The sequence below is a fragment of the Mustelus asterias genome, chromosome 10 (assembly GCF_964213995.1).
Source record: "Mustelus asterias chromosome 10, sMusAst1.hap1.1, whole genome shotgun sequence".
Lineage (NCBI taxonomy): Eukaryota > Metazoa > Chordata > Chondrichthyes > Carcharhiniformes > Triakidae > Mustelus > Mustelus asterias.
The window spans coordinates 122,084,537-122,096,317 of NC_135810.1; the positions used below are offsets into that span (position 1 = coordinate 122,084,537).

General features: G+C 47.8%; 1 pseudogene; it reads left to right on the forward strand.

Moving 5' to 3' along the window:
• Positions 1-1,146: 1,146 nt before the first annotated feature.
• LOC144499480 (BTB/POZ domain-containing protein KCTD14 pseudogene) lies at positions 1,147-11,413 on the forward strand (annotated as a pseudogene).
• The last annotated feature ends 368 nt before the right edge of the window (positions 11,414-11,781 follow it).

The following is an 11,781-nucleotide window of genomic DNA, read 5'->3' on the forward strand; positions in this document are numbered from 1 at the left end:
CAAAAGTGGACGTGCCCAATTTCAGCTGTTCCCAATTAACTCTCCCGAGCTCTTGCCTGATACTGCTGTCGTTTGCCCTGCGCCAATTTAATTGAGTGTTGATAAAAACCCTTTTTCAGTTTGGCCACGAACACAAACCTGGGATTAAGTCCAGCCACTTTTCCAAATCATCCAGCTTGAGAGGCCTTCAGGAAGAAAATTTCTTCCAGCACTTACCAGGGAATTTTAGAATTGCATTGACGTGTTTTCATAGAATCATCGAATCCCTACAGTACAGAAGGAGGCCATTCAGTCCATCGAGTCTGTACCGACCACAATCCCACCCAGGCCCTATTCCCATAACCCCACATATTTACCCTGCTAATCCCCTTGACACCAGGGTTAATTTAGCATGGCCAATCAACCTAACCCACACATCTTTAGACTGTGGAAGGAAACCGGAGCACCCGGAGGAAACCCACAGGGAGAACATGCAAACTCCACGTAGACAGTCACCCGAGGCTGGAATTGAACCCGGTCCCTGGCGCTGTGAGGCAGCAGTGCTAACCACTGTGCCACCATGCCACTTCCTGATATATGCTTCAATGTTTTATGCCCCTAGAATTGGGGAGGCCATTTGGCCCATCATACTTGGGCTTCCAGCAATATACTTCCATGCTTTAAGCCCCTAGGATTGCACAGTGTGCAACGGGAGGCCATTTGGCCCATCGTACCTGGGCTGGCTCATTGTTAGAGCTATTGGTCTCACTCCTATTTCCCTACAGTCCTGTACATTTCCAGTGCTTACCCAATCCCTTTGGAAAGTTACTGTCGAATTCCCTCTCAGGCAACGCCTTCCAGATCACAACTCATTGTTCACTGTGCAAAAGAGAAAAATTCTCTTCATCTCCTCCCTCCCCTCCAGCTTCTGTTGGAGAATTTGTTTATTCGTCTGCTCAAAATAAAACGAGCAGTGTTGGCAAGCAGTTTGTCACAAAGGTATTGTCATTGCCAGTTGCTTCTGCAGATATTTGAATGAGCTGGGAGCAATTACCATCTTTGCATGCTTGCGACAAAGTTGCTAAACCCCGACAGCGAGCACAGAATCCTGTCTAGCCGATGCTGTCTGCCACTCCGACTGGCCGTGTCTCTCCCAGGAAAGCAAACATGAGTTCCAATATTCGGAAACTCCCCTCTACCAGACAGACCAGTGGCTTCTTAACACAGGTGAGTACCTTGGTGTACAAAGGGACTTTGGTGTACAAAGGGACGTTGGGCAGCACGGTAGCACAGTGGTTAGCACTGCTGCCTCACAGCAACCGGGATCTGGGTTCGATTCCCGGCTTGGGTCACTGTCTGTGTGGAGTTTGCACATTCTCCCCGTGTCTGCGTGGGTTTCCTTTGGGTGCTCCGGTCTCCTCCCACAGTCCAAAGATATGCGGGTTAGGTGGGTTGGCTATGCTAAATTGCCCCTTAGTGTCAGAGGGACTAGTTAGGGTAAGCTATGGGTTATGGGGATAGGGCCTGGGTGGAATTGTGGTTGGTGCAGACTCGATGGGCCGAATGGCCTCCTTCTGCACTGTAGGGATTCTACGATTCTATGAGTATAAAGTCTGGATATAAATTGTCCCTTTGGTAAGACGCAGCATGGGTTCTTGAAGGGCAGGTCATGTTTGACTAATATAGTGGAATTCTTTGAGAACATTACATGTGCAGTGGACAATGGGGAACCTGTGGATGTGGTGTATCTGGATTTCCAGAAGGCATTTGACAAGGTGGCGCACCAAAGACTGCTGCATAAGATAAAGGTGCACAGTGTTACGGGTAATGTATTAGCATGGATAGAGGATTGGTTAACTAACAGAAAGCAAAGAGTGGGGGTAAATGGCGATCAGTGACTAGTGATGTGCCTCGGGGATCAGTGTTGGGACCGCAATTGTTTACAATTTACATAGATGATTTGGAGTTGGGGACCGTGTAGTGTGTCAAAATTCGCAGATGACACCAAGATGAATGGCAGAGCAAAGTGTGCAGAGGATGCTGAAAGTCTGCAAAGGGATATAGATAGTCTAAGTGAGTGGGCGAGGGTCTGGCAGATGGAGTACAATGTTGGTAAATGTGAGGTCATCCATTTTGGTAGGAATAACAGCAAAATGGACTACTATTTAAATGGTAAAAAAAATTGCAGCATGCTGCTGTGCAGAGGGACCTGGGTGTCCTTATGCAGGAAGCTCAAGGAGTTGGTTTGCAGGTGCAGCAGGTAATTAAGAAGGCAAATGGAATTTTGTCCTTCATTGCTAGAGGGATGGAGTTTAAAAACAGCAAGGTTATGTTGCAGCTGGTGCTGGTGAGGCCACACCTGGAGTACTGTGTACAGTTTTGGTATCCTTACTTGAGAAAGGATATACTGACACTGGAGGGACTACAGAGGAGATTCACTAGGTTGATGCTGGAGTTGAGAGGCTTATGAGGAGAGACTGAGTAGACTTGGGCTATACTCATTGGAATTCAGAAGAATGAGGGGAGATCTTATAGACACATACAAGATTATGAAGGGAATAGATAAGATAGAAGCAGGGAAGTTGTTTCCACTGGCGGATGAAACTAGAACTAGGGGGCATGGCCCCAAAATAAGGGGGAGCAAATTTAGGACTGAGTTGAGGAGGCGCCAGATGGCCCAGTCCTGCCCCTAGTTCTTATGTTCTTACGTTCTTGTAGATCCTTGAAGGTTGCATCACAGGTAGAAAGAATGGTGAAGAATGCATATGAAATGCTACATTAGTCAGGGCATAGCACCGAGAAGCAGGGATGGGGCGGCACGGTAGCACAGTGGTTAGCACTGCTGCTTCACAGCTCCAGGGACCTGGGTTCGATTCCCGGCTTGGGTCACTGTCTGTGTGGGAGTTTGCACATTCTCCTCGTGTCTGCGTGGGTTTCCTCCGGGTGCTCCGGTTTCCTCCCACAGTTCAAAGATGTGCGGGTTAGGTTGATTGGCCAGGTTAAAAATTGCCCCTTAGAGTCCTGAGATGCGTAGGTTAGAGGGATTCGCGGGTAAATATGTGGGGGTAGGGCCTGGGTGGGATTGTGGTCGGTGCAGACTCGATGGGCCGAATGGCCTCCTTCTGCACTGTAGGGTTTCTATGATTCTATGTCTTGGTACAACTTTATAGAACATTGGTTGGGCCATAGATGGAATATTGTGCATAGTTCTGGTCACCACACCAATGGAAGGATGTGATTGCACTGTAGAGGGTGCAGAGGAGATTCATCAGGATGTTGCCTGGACTGGAGTGTTTCAGCTACGAAGAGAGACTGAATAGGCTGGGTTTGTTTTCCCTGGAGCACAGGGGGCTGAACAGGGATCAGATAGAGGTATACAAAATTATGAGAGGCTACCAGGCCAGCGGGCAGACCTCTGGTCAAAAATTAGCATTTAGTTGTGTTAATTTATCCGAAGCATGTTGCCATGTTGATGGCAAAGTAGAAGGTGGGACTCAAGAGAGTGAAGGCAGAAAGATTGTGACTGAGATCAGTTACCTTTCTGATCTCAGAGTGAACCTTGCTTGAAAACAGGTTGACGAAATACAGAGTTAAAGTCATCATACTCCAGTCGTTAAGGATTTGACTGTAACCAAATAAGATACAAGTATCTGACGTAAACGCACTATTATAGAGAGGAATAAAAATATAGATAACAGGAACAAAGAAATGGGCACAAAACTGTGGCTGGGGTCTCAAATGTTCCAGACAGTTGGGTGTTGGGGGGGAGGGGCTGCTGTAATACATCGAGGGCAACTCCATGCAGCTTAACATTTAAGGCTTTATTGCCAACAGAAAAGGTACAGACATGTACAACAAGGGGTAAGACTAGATTACAAGTGTGACTGCTCTTCTGGACTCCCTGACTCCAACTGCCAGTCCCTCCTTGACCCATGGTCTGCGCCCTCTGGCCGATTGGCTCAGCTCCCTGCCGGGATGATACATAGGGCTCTCGCTAAGGGAGTGCCGCACTGTCAGAGGGTCAGTGCTGAGGGAGTGCCGCACTGTCAGAGGGTCAGTACTGAGGGAGTGGCGCACTGTCAGAGGGTCAGTCCTGAGGGAGTCCTGCACTGTCAGAGTGTCAGTGCTGAGGGAGTGCCGCACTGTCAGAGGGTCAGTACTGAGGGAGTGCCGCACTGTCAGAGGGTCAGTACTGAGGGAGTGCCGCACTGTCAGAGGGTCAGTACTGAGGGAGTGCCGCACTGTCAGAGGGTCAGTACTGAGGGAGTGGCGCACTGTCAGAGGGTCAGTGCTGAGGGAGTGCCGCTCTGTCAGAGGGTCAGTGCTGAGGGAGTGCCGCACTGTCAGAGGGTCAGTACTGAGGGAGTGGCGCACTGTCAGAGGGTCAGTCCTGAGGGAGTCCTGCACTGTCAGAGGGTCAGTACTGAAGGAGTGTTGCACTGTCAGAGGGTCAGTACTGAGGGAGTGGCGCACTGTCAGAGGGTCAGTACTGAGGGAGTGGCGCACTGTCAGAGGGTCAGTCCTGAGGGAGTCCTGCACTGTCAGAGGGTCAGTACTGAAGGAGTGTTGCACTGTCAGAGGGTCAGTCCTGAGGGAGTCCTGCACTGTCAGAGGGTCAGTACTGAGGGAGTGCTGCACTGTCAGAGGGTCAGTACTGAGGGAGTGGCGCACTGTCAGAGGGTCAGTCCTGAGGGAGTCCTGCACTGTCAGAGGGTCAATACTGAGGGAGTCCCGCACTGTCAGAGGGTCAATACTGAGGGAGTGCCATACTGTCGGAGGGTCAGTACTGAGGGAGTGCCATACTGTCGGAGGGTCAGTACTGAGGGAGCGTCTCCTTGGCCCCCTGCTGATTCCTTTGGCACCTTCTTTTCTTCTTTTGACATCTAATCTTGTGCCACTCCTAATTGCTCCTTTGAGGGCCTTAATATCAACCCCCAGCCCAAAATCCCCCCTTCTCAGGCATATCCTCCTTCTGATCGATAAGACAAGGACACAGAATCAAAGTAACTGGATGGAGTTAAGAAACAGATTAATAATAATCTCATTGAGTGATTGACAGGCTTGAGAAGCTGAATATATTTTTTAATTCATTCATTGGATGTGAGTGTCGCTGGCTAGACCAGCATTAGTTGCCCAGCCCTAATTGCCCCTTGAGAGGGTATCGATGATCTGCCTTCTTGAACTGCTGCAGTCTACGTGGTGTAGGTACACCCCAGTGCTTTTAGGGAGGGAGTTCCAGGATTTTGACCCAACGACAGTGAAGGAGTGGCTCATACATATTCAAGTCAGGACAGCACGGTGGCACAGTGGTTAGCACTGCTGCCTCACAGTGCCAAGGACCCGGGTTCAATTCTGCACATTCTCCCCGTGTCTACGTGGGTTTCCTCCAGGTGCTCTGGCTTTCTCCCACAATCCAAAGATGTGCAGGTTAGGTGGATTGGCTATGTTAAATTGCCCCTTAGTGTCAGGGGGATTAACAGGGTAAATATGTGGGGTTACGGGGATAGGGCCTGGGTGGGATTGTTGTTGGTGCAGACTCGATGGGCCAAATGGACTCCTTCTGCACCATTGGGATTCTCTGAAGTCAGGCTTGGAGGGAAACTTGCAGATGATGGTGTTCTCAAGCGTCTGCTGCCCTTGTCCTTCTTGATGGTAGAGGTCACGGGTTTGGCAGGTGCTGCCTGAGGAGCCTTGGTGAGTTGCTGCACTGCATCTGTCACTGTGCGTGGGTGATGGAGGAACTGAATGCTTGTGGGTGAGATGCCAAACAAGCAGTGAAGAAAGTTATCCAAGATTACAATGTGATCTTGATCAACTGGGCCTGTGTGCCGAGGAATGGCAGATGGAGTTTAATTCAGATAAATGCGAGGCGTTGCATTTTGGTAAGACAAACAAGGGCAGGACTTATACAGTTAATGATAGGGCCCTGGGGAGTGTTGTCGAACAGAGAGATCTAGGGGTGCAGGTACATAGTTCCTTGAAAATGGCGTCATGGGTGGACAGGGTGGCAAGAAGGCATTTGGCACACTTGCCTTCATCAGTCAGAGCACTGAGTACAGGAATGATCTGATTGTGAGCAGGCTTCATGGGCTGAATTTGCCTACTTTTGCTCCTAATTCCTATGTTCCTATGCGTCGGGACGTTATGTTATAATTGTACAAGACATTGATGCGGCCACATTTGGAGTACTGCATACCATTCTGGCCACCCTGCTATAGGGAGGATGTTATTAAACTGGAAAGGAGGCAAAAAAGATTTACAAGGATGTTACCAGAACTGGAATGTTTGAATTATAAGGAGAGGCTGGATAGGCTGGGACTTTTTTTCCAGCCTAGGAGGATGAGGACTTCTGACCTTATAGAGGTTTATAAAATCATGAGGGGCATGGATAACATGAATAGCCAAGGTCTTCTCCCCAGGGTAGGGGTGTCCCAAAACTAGAGGGCATAGGTTTAGGTGAGAGGGGAAAGATTTAAAAGGGACCTGAGGGGCAACTTTTTTACACAGAGCGTGTATGGAATGAGCTGCCAGGGGAGGTGGTACAATTACAACATTTAAAAGACATTTGGACAGGTACATGGATAGGAAAGGATTAGAGGGATATGGGCCAAACACAGGCAAATGGGACTAGTTCAGTTTAGGAAACCTGGTCAGCATGGATGTGTTGGGCTGAAGGGCCTGTTTCGTGCTGTATATTTCTATGACTCTATGAAGTTTAAAGTTTATTTATTAGTGTCACAAGTCACAAGTAGGCTTACATTAACACTGCAATGAAGTGACTGTGAAAGTTCCCTTGTCACTCCGGCATCTGTTCGGGTACACGGAGGGAGAATTTAGCATGGCCAATGTTTGTACCCAGCAAGTCTTTCGGACTGTGGGAGGAAACAGGAGCACCCGGAGGAAGCCCACGGAGAGAGCGTGCAGACTCTGCACAGACAGTGACCCAAGCCGGGAATCGAACCCGGGACCCTGTTAACCACTGTGCCACCGTGCCGCCCCCAAAGTGTTTTGTCCTGGATGGTGTTGAGCTTCTTGAGTGTTGTTGGAGCTGCACTCATCCAGGCGATTGGAGATTATTCCATCATACTCCTGACTTGCGCCTTGTAGACGGTGGACAGGCTTTGGGTCTCCCCTGGATCCTATGCTTCCTCAGCCCTTCATCCTCCTCATCCTCAGAAACTTTAATCTCTATCTCATCACCTGTTGCTCTCCGTCCTTTCATTCACTGCCCTCCCATCCTCCCTGAACTTCTTCCTCCATAATTACTCCTCTGCTTTAATTCACACTCTCTGCAAAGTTGCTTCCAACCATCTCTGTGCCCCTCATAACCTATCCACTTCTAATCCCCACTTAAATTTGATTGATAAGATGGAGATCTGGAGTAACAAGTGGCAGGCTGAATTCAAAAAAACAGCAGCAATCATTATCAAGATTCACTGATGTGCAAGAGGGAGGAAAGAGAGAGAGAGATCAAACGATGTTAAAAATGACACGACTGCTCATCAAGGTTGCTAAGAAAGCTAATGGGAAGCAAAAGTTAATCAAAGGGTGCGGAATAAAATGTCAGGAGCTAATGGGGTATGGCTCCTGCTCTGCCCAGGACCGCAAGTAACTACAAAAGGTTGTGAATGTAGCCTAATCCATCACGCAAACCAGCCTCCCATCCATTGACTCTGTCTACACTTACCGCTGCCTCAGCAAAGCAGCCAGCATAATCAAGGACCCCATGCACCCCGGACATTCTCTCTTCCATCTTCTTCCGTCGGGAAAAAGATACAAAAGTCTACGGTCACGTACCAACCGACTCAAGAACAGCTTCTGCTGTCATCAGACTTTTGAATGGACTTATCTTGCATTAAGTTGATCTTTCTCTACACCCTAGCTATGACTGTAACCACTACATTCTGCACTCTCTCATTTCCTTCTCTATGAACGGTATGCTTTGTCTGTATAGTGCGCAAGGAACAATACTTTTCACTGTATGTTAATACATGTGACAATAATAAATCAAATCAAATCATAAGAATGAAACCTCTGAAAGACCATATTGTATTCAGAGAGGTATTGAGTTAACAAAGAACAGTACAGCACAGAAACAGGCCCTTTGGCCCTCCAGGCCTGCACCGATCGCGTCGTCCTACCTAGACCAACCACCTATATCCCTCTATTTCCCGTCTGTTCATGTGTCTATGCAGATAAGTCTTGAATGTCACTAACCTGTCTGCCTCAACCACCTCACTTCATTCCAGGCCCCTACCACCCTCTGTGTAAAAAACTTCCCCCGCACATCTCCACTGAACCTTTCCCCCCTTACCTTGAACTTGTGCCCCCTTGTAATTGTCATTTCTGCTCCTGGGAAAAAGCTTCCAATTGATGCCTATCAACACCTCTCAATTTTATAAACCTCTATATGAGGTCGCCCCTCAGCCTCCATCTTTCCAGGGAGAACAATCTCAGTTTATTCAATCTCTCCTCATAGTTAATACCCTCCATACCAGGCAACATCCTGGTAAACCTTTTCTGTAGTCTCTCCAAAGCCTCCACGCCCTTTTGGTAATGTGGTGACCAGAATTGGACACAGTATTCCAAATGTGACCTAACCAACATTTTATACAACTATAACATAATTTGCCAACTTTTATACTCGATGCCTCGAACGATGAAGGCAAGCTTGCCATATGCTTTCTTCACCACCTTGTTCACCTATGTTGCCACTTTTAAGGATCTGTGGACCTGCATGCCCAGATCTCTCTGTATGTCGATGCTCCTGATTGTTCTGCCATTTATTTTATAGCTCCCATCTGAATTGGATTATTAAAATGCATCACCTCACATTTGTCCAGATTAAATTCCATCTGCCATTTCTCCGTCCAATTTTCCAGCCTAATTGGGCGGAGAAATGGCAGATGGAATTGGGTTGTGCTGTATGAAAAATACAGGGTCCTCTGGAAGGATCAATCACACCTTCACTAACCAGCTGTGACAAAATACAGAAAGTATGGCAAACTGGATCTGTGTGTTCGAACACAGATTGCAGAGCGGTGTGATACAAGTGCTTAAAAATAGTAAAAGGATATGACAGTGCAGATGGACACCAATGTTTTTCCAGTCAGTAAGCGGTCAGGAATGAGATTCCATGGATACAAGGCTAAACTCAAGAGATTTAGAATGGAGGGCAGAGAATCAAGGCTTTGGTATTCACCTCCAGAGTTAATGTTTGGGCAGGAACTATGAGATTGGATAGGCGAATGAAGGTAAAAATATTTGAAGGGACAAAGAAGCAGGCCAGGTGTATGGAGCTTTGGTGAGGTCACACCTGGGGAACGGTGTGCAGTTTTGGTCTCTCAATGTAAGGACATGTATGTGCATTGGAAATGGTACGGTGAAGTTTTATTCGACTAGATCCATGGATGAAAAGATTGCCCTATGATGAAAGAGAAAGTTTGGCATAGGCTCTCAAATTTAGAAGAATGGAAGATGGTCTCATTGAAACATACAACATGCAGGGAGGGGCTTGACAGGGGTAGACAATGAGAGGTTCCCCCACCGCCGCCCCCTCCCCCCCCCCAATCTCTGCCCTCCCCACACCCCCCGGGGGGGAATCTAGAATGCCAGGTCAGAGTTTCAGGATAAAGACTGAGATGAGGAGAAATTTCTTCATTCAAAGGGGATGTGAATGTTTGGAGTTCTCTACCCCAGGAGGTTGTGGATGCTCTATCACTGAATATATTTCAGGCCGAGGTTGATAGATTGTTAGTCTTTCAGGGAACCAAGGGACATGGGGACTGGGTGAGCAAGTGGAACTTAAGCCCAAGATCAGCCGGGATGGTAATGAATGGTCGAGTAGGCTCGATGGGCCGTATGGTCCACTCCAGTTAGGGTGAACGTCCGACTTCTGCATTGTAACTTTGAGAAATCTAAGAAAACAATTGTAAGGATATGGGGAGGATTTGATTTATTGTCACATGTATTAGTATACAGTGAAAAGTATTGTTTCTTACGCGCTATACAGACAAAGCATACCGTTCATAAAGGAAAGGAGAGAGTGCAGAATGTAGTGTTACAATCATAGCTAGGGTGTAGAGAAAGATCAGCTTAATATAAGGTAAGTTCATTCAAAAGTCTGATAGCAGCAGGGAAGAAGCTGTTCTTGAGTCGGTTGGTAAGTGTCCTCAGACTTTTGTATCTTTTTTCCGATGGAAGAAGGTGGAACAGAGTATGTTCGGGGTGTGTGGGGTCCTTAATTATGCTGGCTGCTTTTCCGAGGCAGCGGGAAGTGTAGACAGAGTCAATGGATGGAAGGTTGGGCTACATTCACAACCCTTTGTAGTTTCTTGCGGTCTCGGGCAGAGCAGGAGCCATACCAAACTGTGGTACAACCAGGAAGAATGCTTTTTATGGTGCATCTGTAAATGTTGGAGAGAGTCGTAGCTGACATGCCAAATTTCCTTAGTCTTCTGAAAAAGTAGTGACGTTGGTGGGCTTTCTTAACGACAGTGTCGGCATGGGGGGACCAGGACAGGTTGTTAGTGATCTGAACACCTAAAATCTTGAAGCTGAAGGATGAAAGAATTAGGACAAACTGGAGTGTTCTCTGAGGGACAGCACAGTCCTGTTGGGTTGAATGGCATCCTTCTGTGCTGTACCGTTCTATGTGTAGCCCTTATTCTGAAGTCATAATCCGTAGCTCCAAATTAGAGGACAGCATTTTGAGACAAATTTTAATGATTTAATTTGTTTTGTCTTCCCATTCCTGCATCAGTCTTCACAAGTCCTGAATCTTAATGTTGGCGGTGAGATCTACAGCACAACCCTGAGCACCCTGAGGAAATATCCTGGATCCAGACTGGCTGAGATGTGCAGCACTCACGCTAAAGTTACGATGGACACCAGAGGGAGACTCTTCATCGACCGGGATGGGACCTACTTCAAATACATCCTGGAATTTCTTCGGAGTGAACAGCCACCGACCCAGTTTGTACGGGAGACTTACCAGGAGGCGCTGTTCTACAACATTCAACCCTTGGCGGAGCTGCTCAGTAACTCGCCCGAAATGTATGGCGAGATCATCGGAAGGCAGCAGTTTCTTGCAGAGATGTCGAATTACAGGGAGAACGTAGACCTAGTCCTTCACCTGGCCAGGGCAGACTGTGTGGCTTCCCGCCAGTCTAGGGTGATAATTTGTGTCATTAAAACCCAAGAGGATGAGATGAAGTATCTGGAGGCCATCGGTGATCCCACCTCTTGCAAGGATCCGATCGTGACCTTCGGTCCCTGGAAGCCTTCACCAACTGTCTCCGACTTACTGCACTGCATCAAACTGGATGTAGAAAATAGAGGCTATAAGGTTTCTTACCAGCCTTATGAGGCGGGAAAAAGGCTGCTTTTTAAATCTTGTCATTTGCTGTACGAGCTTGTCTTCACTTGGTGGTAAGGAGTAACACCACACTTCTTAAAAAATGTATTTTCCCATGGGTCACCATGTCCGTGTGGGTTTCCTCCGGGTGCTCCGGTTTTCTCCCACACTCCAAAGATGTGCAGGTTAGGTTGATTGGCCATGCTAAATTGCCCCTTTGTGTTTTTTTTAATTCGTTCGTGGGACATGGGTGTCACTGGCTGGCCAGCATTTCTTGCCCATCCCTAGTTGCCCTTGAAACTGGGTGTCTCGCTCAGCCATTTCAGAGGGCAGTTGAGAGTCAACCACATTGCTGTGACTCTGGAGTCACATATAGGCCAGACCAGGTAAGGACGGCAGATTTCCTTCCCTAAAGGACATTAGTGAACCAGATAGCTTTTTTCAAC